The sequence below is a fragment of the Arvicanthis niloticus genome, chromosome Y (assembly GCF_011762505.2).
Source record: "Arvicanthis niloticus isolate mArvNil1 chromosome Y, mArvNil1.pat.X, whole genome shotgun sequence".
Lineage (NCBI taxonomy): Eukaryota > Metazoa > Chordata > Mammalia > Rodentia > Muridae > Arvicanthis > Arvicanthis niloticus.
Window position 1 is genome coordinate 6,017,396 of NC_133431.1, and position 13,545 is coordinate 6,030,940.

General features: G+C 40.6%; 1 long non-coding RNA gene across 1 annotated transcript; it reads right to left on the reverse strand.

Annotated features, from left to right (window-relative positions):
- Nucleotides 1-388: 388 nt before the first annotated feature.
- LOC143437379 (uncharacterized) lies at nucleotides 389-11,970 on the reverse strand. The gene is made up of 2 exons (XR_013106872.1): nucleotides 11,866-11,970; nucleotides 389-8,541 (listed from the first exon to the last, which is right to left on the reverse strand). It is a non-coding gene; the product is annotated as an uncharacterized LOC143437379 (long non-coding RNA).
- Between the last annotated feature and the right edge of the window lie 1,575 nt (nucleotides 11,971-13,545).

Consider the following 13,545-nt stretch of genomic DNA (forward strand, 5'->3'; position numbering starts at 1 on the left):
GAGACATACCAGCTATAGGATCAATAGCTGCTCTTCTGCTAATTAAGGCTTATTTTAAATATAAAGGTTGTATGTGTCTTTTATCTGAGAACTAAATGGCTAAAGGCAGGGTAGAACCCCTGAGTTGGGATTAAATAATTTCTACAACATGAACATACACAACTCCTGCACACTCACACACATAAAAATAATAAATGTAATTTTTAAGATTTATTTATTATATTTGTATGAGTATACTATAGCTATTTTTAGACATACCAGAAAAGGGCATCAGATTCTATTACAGATGGTTGTGACCCACCATGTGGTGTAAAACCCAAATGAAAAGGACCTCACCAATCCGTGGAGAACTGCAGACGCACCCCAAATCACTCACGAGAAACACAACTTGATGCAAATTGCAAGAGGTTTACTGGCTAGCCAGGGCTGTCTTTCCTTCAAGCCCGCGCAGGGGCAGCGGAATTCAGCAGCAGAACAAAAGAAGTTTACAGCTTTTAAGGGGGCATCTACAAACCAGGTGGGGGTGGAGTTAGGGAAGAGGGAAGGCTGAGAGTGGAGTTAGGGAAGGGGGAAGGAGGGAGAACAGGTCACTAGGTCATGGATACATTTGATCTCAAATTCCTAAGATGCATGGTGTGTCACTTTATAATTGGCTATTTCGAAGTAGTTTCACACTATATATCATGAGCTCCAGTTCAAGGGGGTCAGGCTTATCTCAAACTTTTAGCATCCTGGCACCAACTGTCTCAGGGCTGTTAGTTCAAAGTCCGGCCAAGCTAATCTCGGGCCCATAGCATCCTGACACCATGAATCTTAAGATTTGTTTAGTTAGGGCCATCTGTTCAAATGGTCAGCTAATTTCCTGGGACTGAGGCAACACAGTGTTTGACTTACAGGTTTTTATGTCTTTGCTTTAAAAGTAGGGTTCAGGGGATCAACTTATGATTTTTCTATCTTTCATTCCCCAATTTTTTTTCTTTTATGTAAGTTTCTAATCTTAGAATCTTAATTCGTAGTATCACTAGATTCATCTGCAAGCCCCGGTGACGTATAGACTGATATTGTTGTCTGAGTATCAATATTTGTACTGTGTTCACCCTTTCTCTGAGAAAAGCTACAGATTGATCTAGGAAGCAGGGTCCTAGAGGGAGTAATAGGAGGAGAACAAGGAGGGGCCCCATCTGGGAGGATACCAGTGGGGATTGGCAATGTCAGCTTTTAAATCCTTAGCAATCATCATTTTCTTAGCCCAAACCACTTTCTGGAGCAAGAGGGCAATAAAACATTTGTTAGGCTCAAGTTGCTAATTTTTTCTCAGGCAGGGTAGCTGATAAGGTCCTTTTAACTCAGGCTGACATTAGTTCTCAGGAAGAAGGAAGTCTTGGCTCCCAGCATCTCTTTTTTAAACAATTTTAAGGAGACTGGTCTGAGAAAGCAGACATTTGTAAATCTCATTGATACATGAGCGGGCATTAACCAGAGGGGGGAAGATTGACCTGATCCTCCCATTATCATTAGAAATAGTGTCTTTTGGGGGAGGAGAGGGTTAAATGTCTCATGGGCTTCATAGGATATTGAGGGTCCTAGTCAGCAGCTTTGAGACACAAGAAATTAACACCAACCTCTATGCAATCAGGTTTGCTTCACGGGGGACTCAGATGTGGACAATTTGGGTCCTCCCCCTGCAGTACGTCGTCACACACCCCTTGCAGGTACCCACGCTGTGTTTATGTCATGTGAACCAGCGTGCATAGATCTGAGTTCTATGCAGTTCTTAAAGGAGATAGGTCAACGCAAGTCTCAGCCAAGTCTCTATCAGCCAGATCAAGTCTATAATAATATACTTGTAGAGGTTTAGATGCCAAGGAGTCAATTTGTTGTTTTACAAGGCCAGTGAGTCTGTTACAGGCCCAAGGGCTGAAAGTCAAAAGGAGAAGGAGACGACTACAGAGCCCAGGATGGAAGGGAGAAGGCTGGTAAGCCAAGGAGAGGCGGAGAACCAGTTTTTTAAGCCACCCTCCCACTCATTCTCACTATTTCTTTTGTCATTTTGATCTCTCTCTGATCTTAGCTATATTATCTCTAACTACCCCAGTATGGTCAGTATAAAAACAGAAATCCTCCTTGAGGACAGAACATAGTCCCTTGCTGAAGGAAGGCCAGATCTAGCCCTCTGTGTGTGTGTGGGGGGGGGGGGAACCACTTCAGACAGCAAAACAAAGCATTTTTTCAGATTAGTGATGTCAATCTCTAGCTGCTCGATGTCCTTGTCAATGGCCCCTCGAAGTTCTGAGTGGTAGAAGTCCTGAAGCTGGCATCAGAATTAGAACTTCCAACAGCAGATATCACGGGTGGCCTTATTTTATCTGGAAAGGAAAAAGAAGGGAATTCTCAGGGAGATCTCTCTTCCCTGGATGTCAATTGTTATTTATCTTATCTATAGTTAGGTCTGGCTTTGTGGAAGTATCTATTTGTTTCACTAATTTTTCTGGCAGCCATCTATAGTTGTGCTTCTTTGGTATCAAACAGACATATCAATCCTCAGTCCCATATGAGAACTGGGTCTGAGTCATTCCATTTAAAGGTAAGAAGGTCCTTCCACATAACTGTTACATAGTTTTTATTGGTCTCGGGGTGCCAAAGGCATTCAGCAGCAGATTTGCCATGTGCAACCAGATTTGGAAAATTGAGAACACACAAGGCATGATAAAGAATATCCCTAGGGAACCCCTTCAGGGTGTATAACTACTCCTCTTTTGGTTTTTCAAAAGTTGATGTTTCAGTGTTCCTTGTAAGAACCAGGGCAAAAGCACTAGTAGCCGCTCCTCCCACTCTCAGATAGTTATGAAGGTATTATTTTAAAGTTCCATAGTATCTGTTTCACAATACCTTGTATTTGAGGATTATAAGGAATTCCAGTAATATGGGTAATATTAGATTGTCAACAAAACATCTCAAATGTCTGACTATAATAGCCAGTTTCCATCTATCTTAATCTGATATGGAACACCAAGCATAGAAAGATAATGTAGGCAATAACTAATTACATTTTTAGTTGTTTTTCCTGTTAAAGCAGTTGTAACTAGAAAGCCTGAAAAGGTGTCAAGTCACATGTACATGTTAATTTTCTAAAATCAGAAATGAGTAACATCCACTTGTCATAATTGATTAGGCATAGGTTCTCAAGTATTAACACCATTATGAAAAAAAAAATTGAGGTCACTGAGAACAAGTTTTTGTAATTTGACTTATATACTCTCTAGAAATATCAAGTTACTGTCTCAAGCCATTATAATTAAACATGTGTAACAATAACCAAGCAACAGCACCTTTGGAGCAGATCTCTGCAGATCCATGAAGATATAATATCTTGTGGTGATGCTATATAGACAAATAGATGGCTTCTTAGTTCTAATGATGATCCTATAAGAATTTCTAAAATTATATCAATGATGATTAAGCTCTTCTGTAACTGGACTGTTATTAGGCAATGGATGTCCAGCCAGACAATCACTCCCAATGGACGTGCATGTAAACATTCTCTGTTGCAAACTTCCACCTCATCCCATGATTTGACCCAAGGTGTGAGCCTGTGATGAACCCTGTCACGTGTGATTATGTATTCTGAAAGATATACAAGCACTGAGGACAAAGAGATGACAGGCAGATACAATGGAGAGATAGGATAGAATTTTTCACCTATCTCCACTTACGGTATATGTTTTCCTTTTCTCCACTTAGGATCTTTCCACTTCTCTCCCTAAACAGCTTTCCTAGGAAACTTTTCACACTTAGTAATAAACTCTACAACAACTTCTTCTAAATGTCTTTTCTTTCTGCAACCTGAGACTAGCAGGCATAGTTAGAACCCAGCAGTTCCTGATGAGATAGAACAAAGGCTGTTTATTTAATCCTTGGCTGTTTTCAGGATGTGTTAAATTGAAGAAATTGCACTTTCTGGCTTCAGAGGATCAGAGAAAGCAGGCCAGCCACAGTGGTATAGTAACTTAGACAAGTAAACTTTTTTATTTAGCAACTTTAAATATCTCCTAAAACAAGGTCCTAACCCCTGCCAAGGCTCTTCCCCCTCCACTGTCTCAAGAAGAACTAACAAGAAGAAGGAAGAATGTCTATAATCTGCCTAGTATATAAATCTGTTGTGACATTTTCCTGGGATCCAGGCAATCCAGCATGAGCTTTCAAATGTCTTATAAAATTAAGGAAAAGTACATGTTTCTTAAATTAAACTGTATTTGTAAAATTTGAGAATTAGCAATATCTAAATACGGAACAATTTCAAGCAATTATAAACCATGAGCTATATTACTGGCTACGAGTATAGGAATTGAAAGCTTCATTCCTCAGCATTTCAAACAGTGGCTACAGCACGTAACTTAATTATTTGTGCTGAAGCAGGGGGAAACTGAAGAGGATCCAATTACATATACTGTCTTCCCATTAGATGAGCCGTTTGTAAATAGAGTATATACACTATAGGCTGCATGTGTAAATTTATAAGAAATATAAAAGCATGTATAGAAAAATTGTAACAACTTGTCTTTTGGATAATGATTACAAAATTTGTCTAGAAAGTTGGTCATATGATAGGCCAAATATCAGTATTCTTTAATAACCAATTTAATTGCTCTTTGGAATAAGGAACAGTTCATTAAGTTCTTCTCAAAATACTTTTGTAACCCTGACCTACAAGTCTGTATTAACACAGCAACAGCTTTAAAACAGGGTGTTAAAACTTTCTTTGGAGATAAAGAAATATGAATCTATATTAATGGTCCCTTTTCCCAAAGAACTGTTGTGAAACAGCCAACAATTGACCAGTCTGTATAATGTATCTATTGATAACTAACAGCTTCCTCTACTTTCTGCAAAGCTATTTCTCCTTCATCAGTTAATTGTCAAGGGGAATTAAGATTTGCATCTCCCTTGAGAACATCAAACAGAGGCTTAAGTCCTCCTCTGGTGAGCCTAAGGTGAGCTGTTATCTAATTAGCATCTCCTAGAAGCTTCTGAAATCATTTAAAGTAAGTAAACTATCTTTTCTTTTTTTTGAATTTTCTGTGCCACAATTCGTTTAGGAATATAACTGGTGTCTCAAGTATTGAAAAGATATTGCTTTTGAATGTCTTCTGGAGCAACAAGCACTCCCCAAAATTTTAAAGCTCGTTTTATGAGAACAAAGACTTGCATTGAAACTCCTTTCAGAGAGCTATTAACCATTTCTTGAGGCAAAACTTTCTAATAATATCTCCTTTTCAATCTTGGTGAGGCTAAATTTGCCTCCGTCACTGTATCAAATAAAGTTGGCAGCAGGCCTGTACTGTGCCACAGCTGTTTTTATTTCTTATTACTTTTGCAATCATCTCCACCTGTTCGATCCTCTTCTCAACCATAAACATGGGTGAGTCAAAAATTCAATGGAATACTGGCAATTTATATTTTTAAGTTTCTTTTGCAATATTAGAGTATAACCATAACTTTGGGAAACAAAACCAATTTTTAACAATGTAAACAATCTATTTTTTTTTTAATTAACAGCAAGTACATTACTTTTATCTTACATAGTTCGGCTGCCAGTTTTTATATCTGAATGTATGATAGTGCAGCTTTTAATATCTCACTAAAGAGACATTGTTTTTAAATCTTATCTTTATATATCTGATCTCTGAATGACTTTAACCCTGAGTTACCAATTTTAATCTAGCTTTTTGTTACCAAAAGTTGTAATTTTTAATCATATCTAATAACTAACTTATAGGTTAATAACATATAACCAAGACACATAGAACATTTAGTACTTTAAAACCAGTCAGAAACAAAAGTGAAGTAGATGTACATTTTATATATTTCATCCAAACAAATCTTTCTTACTTTTTCTAGCTGTAATTTCAAAAGAAAGCACCTTGTCATTTGTTGAGCCTAATAAGCTAATAAACACGGTCACAAAAAAATTTTCCTAGGAAAACAGCCATCAATTTTTTTACCATAGAAGTAAAAAACTTGTTGGCCCCCTCCAAGAGCAGCTTATGCAAATAATCATACCTGCCAGGGTTCTTTCTGGTGTGCCTTATTTCCAGCCCCAGAGCAAGGTAATTTATTTATCAGCTTCTATTGTGTAAATTAAGATTATCCTTTAAGAGAGTTTTAAGTTAAATCAAGCCAGAAGTTTTAACCTTTTTGTTTTAAAACATGAAACATAGAACATTTATTCATTCCGACGAAACAAAGACAGACACGTGGACAGATTTGGCGCGCCAAGGACACACAGTAGATAGAGAAAGCATAACTAAGAATTCTCTTCAGTAGGAGCCAGAGAGAAACCTCCTAATTTGCTCCTGCTCCCAGAAGGGCTCTGAAATAGCCTTTTCTTTTGTTAACACGCCTGAGAGCACACTGTTTTAGCTCTCTCTCTCTCTCTCTCTCTCTCTCTCTCTCTCTCTCTCTCTCTCACTCACTTTCTGTTCCTTTCACCAAATATTGCAGAGTAAAGCCCTGCAGCCCCTCAAGTCTCTCTAACTTCTTCCAGCAGTCAAGAGTCTCCTCATCACGTGCACAACAAGGACAAAACACAAAAACAGCAAGCAGAAACCAAACAACCTGAAACACACTGGCTACACCGAGTGCTCCCCAACCACACAACCGACTCAGATGGAAGGGGGTTGCAAGACTCCCCTCTCAGAAGGAGACCGCAATCCTCTTTCCTCAGATAGGAGGCTTTCACCAGACACCTCTGGCCCTCCTTAACCCCCCCGGACGTCTCCAGGGTTGGCAGCTTGTAGCCATCCAAGCACGTCTGCCGACTACAGCTTCCCAGTCATTACGACCAGTGAAGCAGCTGCAAAACCAAAAAGCGCTTTCCCAAATACAGAATACAGGTACAGATACAGAATCAGACCCGACAACTGACTTGCCGGTGCTTTACAGAATACTCCAAACCGAGTACAGATTATTTCGGACCGAATACAGATTATTTTAAACACACCTCAAACAGACAATGGACTCGCCGGCCGGCTCATGCACTCACTCACTCACACTGGGGATCCCCTTACCTCCAAGGTTGTTTCTGGGAGTGTGGGGGTGGCTGCTGTTTCCCGGTCAGGGAACCAAAATGTAAAACCCAAATGAAAAGGACCTCACCAATCCGTGGAGAACTGCAGACGCACCCCAAATCACTCACGAGAAACACAACTTGATGCAAATTGCAAGAGGTTTACTGGCTAGCCAGGGCTGTCTTTCCTTCAAGCCCGCGCAGGGGCAGCGGAATTCAGCAGCAGAACAAAAGAAGTTTACAGCTTTTAAGGGGGCATCTACAAACCAGGTGGGGGTGGAGTTAGGGAAGAGGGAAGGCTGAGAGTGGAGTTAGGGAAGGGGGAAGGAGGGAGAACAGGTCACTAGGTCATGGATACATTTGATCTCAAATTCCTAAGATGCATGGTGTGTCACTTTATAATTGGCTATTTCGAAGTAGTTTCACACTATATATCATGAGCTCCAGTTCAAGGGGGTCAGGCTTATCTCAAACTTTTAGCATCCTGGCACCAACTGTCTCAGGGCTGTTAGTTCAAAGTCCGGCCAAGCTAATCTCGGGCCCATAGCATCCTGACACCATGAATCTTAAGATTTGTTTAGTTAGGGCCATCTGTTCAAATGGTCAGCTAATTTCCTGGGACTGAGGCAACACAGTGTTTGACTTACAGGTTTTTATGTCTTTGCTTTAAAAGTAGGGTTCAGGGGATCAACTTATGATTTTTCTATCTTTCAGTGGTTGCTGGGAATTGAACTCAGGAACTCTGGAAGAACAGTCTTTGCTCTTAACTACTGAGCCATCTCTCCATTCCAATAAATGTAATTTTTAAAGAGGGTTAAAGCACTTGTCATTAAGCATGAGGACCCAAGTTCTATCACCAGAACCCCTGTGGTCTGACAACCTCCCTACTCATTGTCCTCTGACCTCCATATATGCACACGAACACATATAGACATACATACACAGAATAAAATAAGGTCATTATAAATTACTTACTTTATTTATTTATTAAAGGTTTTCCCATCATCTCTTCTTGACCCAGACTTACTCCTGTCTTTGGTTGATGTAGCAGTCTGCGGCCACAAGTCAACTGGGTTCACCTGAAAGGGGGGCTGGGAATGAAAGGGGACAGAGGGCGAGAAGAGACAAAGCCAAGACAAAGTTCTCTGATCAAGGCTTGAAATTTAATAATTGGCTTTCACATATAAAGAGAAAGGGGAAGCCCCCCCACCCCCAGAGTCTCTTCTCCAGAGGCTGGGCAAGGAGATAGCAGTCTGGGAGGTGTCAAGGATAGCTCAGCAGTGTGGGTGAGGGGTGTGCATCCTTAATCAGGGGCCAGAGGTGTAAGGAGCAAGCTCAGCAGGCAGTCTATTCAACTCGACTCCTGTGGCCAACTTCAGGTCTCCAATGCAGGCAGCTTCCCAGGTCCTTCCTTATTTGGATCTCTAGTGGTAAACAGCATGTTCCAGCCAGCTCAACCTAGACGGGTTTGCAGCCTGGGGGACGGGCACAGGTTGACATAGCTTGTTCCCCACATCTACCTTTTTTTTCCTCATGCCTATCATGTTTGCATGTGTTTCTCCTCCCTTAATGTCCACTTTTAAATCTATATTAAATGCTTTATAAACTACAGTTCTGGGGACTAGACAAATTGGTTCCAGGTTAAAAAAAACTTGCTGCTCATGCAGCCTGGAGTCCAAATCCCAGCATCCTTCAAACACCCATAACTACAGCTTCCATGAATCAGACAACATCTTCTTAGGCAGAAATACTGAAAAACTGCTTGTAATTTGGAGGAGCATACACTTACAAATATATGCAAAACTTTGTCCTTTTAAAATGTAGCTCACAAAAGAGTTAGGATCTGGGTCATGAGTCAAAGAGAAGTAAGTAAATATCCTGGTTCCTTTGTACCATGTGACCCAACCAAGTACTATTATGTCTACAAACCTGTTTCTGAGTGTGCCAAATTTTTACGATGCTTTTGAATATTAAATGGGAAACCACTTAGCAAAGAGTTCTGGAACAGAGCCCATACATAGTAATTTACCAATTATTATTAAATTTTGGAACAAATGTTAAAAAGACAAGCAGTGTTTCATTTTCATTTTTAAGTGTCAGGCACATGGCTTAGAATCGTGACTTAAAGTTGAGACTGAAATACAAAAGAAATTATAAAAAGCCATTTACCAACGATAAATGATAAGTAAAATATCTAGTATTATGAAAATATAATTGACATAGGCAGAATCATGAGTTTGTAAGAATAATTTGATGCATAATCTCAAGGTTTTTATTATTAAATATATGATATCATTTTCATAAACAATAAAGGAAAAAACAACACATTTTTAAAAAGGAGAGCAAAGGTAAGTATGTAGAATATACTAGGTTGCTTTAAGCTCTAACTTGAGAACCAAAATAAAACATGTAGGAAAAACTCCTTGTACAAACTGGTAGAAAACATCACACTAAAGATGATAAAACACCTCTTTTTCCTGAACACTTCAAAACACAGACTTCCCTGAGATCTTCGTGTTTTCCTGTCTGGAAACAAGAAGGCCCAGTAACTTTGTCCATCACCAAAATCATATTTCCAGTAGAACATCAAAGTGAAACCTAGGAAAGCCACTCTGGTGGCTTTCTCACACTGAGTACTTTTTATTTTATTCTAGACATACAGAGAAACTATTTAGAAAGTCAAATAAACTTTGGTAGGCAACAAACTTTCACTCAAAAACAATATAAAGACGAATTTTATTTTATCTTATGACAATAAAAAATGTTGTCAGAAGACAGGCAATGGTAACACACTTTTGATCCCAGCACTGTGGATACAGAGGTAGGTAGGCAGATCACTTGACTTTGAAACCAGCCTGATTTATAGGCTACCAAGGAAGAGGCAGGGTTTCACAGAAAAACCCTGCATCAAAAAAAAAAAAAAAAAAAAAAAAAAAAAAAAAAAAAAAAAAAAAAAAAAAAACAAAACAAAACAAAAAAAACCCAGCATTGTTGAAAGTGTGGGTTGTCTGCTTGTTTGATTTTAAGGGTTACTGAGATGCTCAATAAGTGAAGTGCTGCTCTGCCAGCAGAAGGGCCTCAGTTCAGACTCTTATTCACTTGAAATCTGCTGCACTGCTGCCTGTTTCTATTCAACTCCAACACTTTGTCTGACAAGACACAGGTCCTAGGTGTCAGCCAGTCCAGCCAAAATGGCAAGGCCAGGTTCAGTGCTTGACTCTAATATTAATGTAGCGAGCAGTGGAGGACATTGGGCATAGTCCTAGGGCCTCTACACACAGCATAGAAAACTCAGACCTATGTTCTTTAGCATGTATTAACTCAATTCCTCACTATAATGCTATGAAGTAGATAATACTATAGTCATCATATACAGCTGAAAAAATGAACCAACAGAAGTCATTAACCAGTCCAGGCTCATGCAATCAGTAAATGGGGGCCGGCTGGATCTGGACTGAAGATGTCACATGTTCAAATCAACTACAGGATCCATTTAGTTAGAAATTTTTACCAAGAGCCTATTAAGTACCAGGCACAGTTCAGTTCTAAGTACTAGGGATAAAATTATAAATAATCTAATGGATCTCTACCCTGTAGTTAGGGAGAAGAGAGCCACAAAGTCTAATGGGAATAAATAACAAGTGAAAAGTGTATCTAATAATAAATACAAAAGAGAAAAATATTTAAGACAAAACAAAAGAGTCAAAAAGCAAAAAGAGAGAGACTTGCTTCTATTTTAGGAATCAGGAGTTCTCTCAAGTAAAGAACAGCAATAGACGACAAAAACAACTCCCACCAGCCAGAAGAGGTGTCCAGTGTATCTGCCTGGGTAGCATCCTGATGCCCAATAGGGAGAGTCACAGGGTAAGGCTAAGGGTAAGTTGGCAGCTGCCCTGATGGCAGGGAGAAGGAGCTTAAATTCAATCCTGTACTTAACTCAGAGCTTTTCAAAGATTTTGAGCACAAAAAGTTCAATCCAAGTTATTTTTCAAAATAACTTGGAAAAGATCATACTTATGTGAGGCACAGCAAGCAAAGTAAGGACACCAAATGACAGCACTAATCCCACAATTTAAGGAAGATGACACTAGAACTTAAGACTTGGCTTTTTTGTATAAGGTTTACAAGGAGATGAGATATTAAAAGAACATACAACCTGTCTCTCAATAATCACTTTTCTCATACTCTCAAATTCTGTTCAAAGAAAATTACATTTCTAAATATCTATGAATACCCACATTGTTTCAGTTGGCATTGTGGTTAATAGAAAAGAAGGAAAAAGTATTTTGATTGCTTTTTTTCCAGTATTCTGCTTAACTTACCCTGTGACTTATTTTGGTTTTTATTTATGGAAACTATGCAAGGCAGAGGAAGAAACCTTACACGGGAAGTGAGCAGTGAGAGGAAGCTGGAGAACCGCAGCGCAGGCCCCTGGCGCCCCTGGCGCCCCTGGCGCCCCTGCCCTGATCTGAAAAATCTGGAGGAGCAGATGCTCACATGCACAGGGAATGAATGGCTTGGGTCGCACAAGCGCAGGAGGAAAGAGTGACTTGTGACACTGTCTCAGGGGCTCAGAGGCAGGCCCGTGGGCACACAGGTCGGCGAACCACGCAGTGCAGGCAGCAGAGCTGGGGTGGCCGTACCGCTGTGGAGAGGGAACCAGGGGTCCTGGTTACACAGTTCGGCAGCCTGAGGTGCGAGGACAGCTCGGACAGAGGCCTCCAGGCTCCCAACCATTCCCAGACCCGCTGGCCCCTGCGGGGGTCGCTCACCTTCCATGCTGCCTCAACACACCATACCTGGGCCTCTGTGTCGCTGCCGCCACTCAGTGCCGTCACCGCAGCCAGGAGGACTCCGGAGAAGGTAACCAGTCAGCAGGGATCCGAGCGGCATTATCTGCACCGCACTGCAGCCCTCGATTCCTCAGTCCGGACACTGCCTCGCGCCTCCACAATGGCCCCGCCCCGCTCCTCCCCCCACCAGGCTTCTCTAGCGCCCCACCCCCATCCTCTGAGTGACTGGGCAGCAGCATGAGAGCGGCTCGCATTCAGTGTGCACAGTGAACAGGGCCTGCTAGGGCAGAGAGCTAGGCGACCCAGTCCTGGTCCTCCAGCCGAGTTGGGGATGGCATAGCTTTGGGGTCCATTGCTGGCTGGCAAAGGAGGCCTCTGTGGTATCCAGTCTGAGACTCCATTGTTATTGCAATAATCTTTATTGTTGGAAGACTCAAACAGGAAGCCAACCAACTCTTTCCCAAAGTTCAACACTTTCCTTCCTCCACCTTAGACATTTGAAAGAGTTTGCAAACACTTAAATAATCAGTACTCTTTTCAAAACTGACTTTGCAAACCTGATGTTCCTGCCCCCCCACCAGAAAGACAGGAGATATTCAAATAAAATCGATCTGGGTCTCCCTCTTTTTCACTCTACTTCATAAATTCAACTTCGGTATTACATCCCCATCCCTAGAAAGCTGCATGTTTCTCTGGGAACACCTGAAAAAAATAGATAAAGCTTAATTTCAGGAGTTACAGAGCTCCTAGATTTACCACCAGCAGGTCATGTCATGAAATGCCAAAGGGAAGAAAAAAAAAGAAAGAAACTGAAGATTTGGAAAATTGATATTTTAAAAATTGTCTCTACACAGCAGTTGTTTCCACTAAGAAAACTGACAAAGTTTATTTTTGAGACGGAAAAATGCACATGTTACAACACCATTCACAAAATTCATTATAACCCAATAATTAGTTATAGCATACCTTCTGTCCACCACTCACTGTACCATGCCTTTGTGCCAATGGATGAACACATTGATTTCCTGTGTTCAAAAATACTTTTAGTGGCCAGCAGTGGCCTAAATTTTTACTGTCTGAGAATAGGCTAGAAACTCTATCTTCTGCCTTTGATCTAATTTTTAAAGATCAAATGCCTCAATATGTTAATATGTACAATTAAATTCCTTTGTGCTTACTGTATAAGTCTATTTTTAGGCTTCTTATCTGTCATGCCAGGAATCAATCCCAGAATTCCCATGGAGCCCACTTTTAAAGAATTTGAGTATATCCTGGCAAAACCTTTTCAAGTCTTCTCTAAAGCAGTTTTTCACTCAGTCTCTCTTCTGTGGAGCTTAATATCTCTGTATACTTAAATGATTACCATTATACTCCCTTCTGTCCCTAAAACCAATTAAATCAATTTTCCTTATCGCTGTCCTTTTGCTGCTTTTTGGAGGCCAGCAGCCTTTTACTGTCTGTCTGCCTCTGCCTTCCTCCAAACAGCCTGTCTCTGCACAGCAAGAACTCCCAGCACCTGTGAGCAGCTCTTCCTAATAGTTCCAAAGCACAGGATGAATTCCCCATGTGGTTCATGCAAAATCTGTATTCCCTTCTATCTTTAAGAACAATTAAACCAAACTTTAGAATCCTATCCTTTGATTACCTGCTTGTAAGAAGCAGGCACCTTTAGCTTTTCATGTCTGG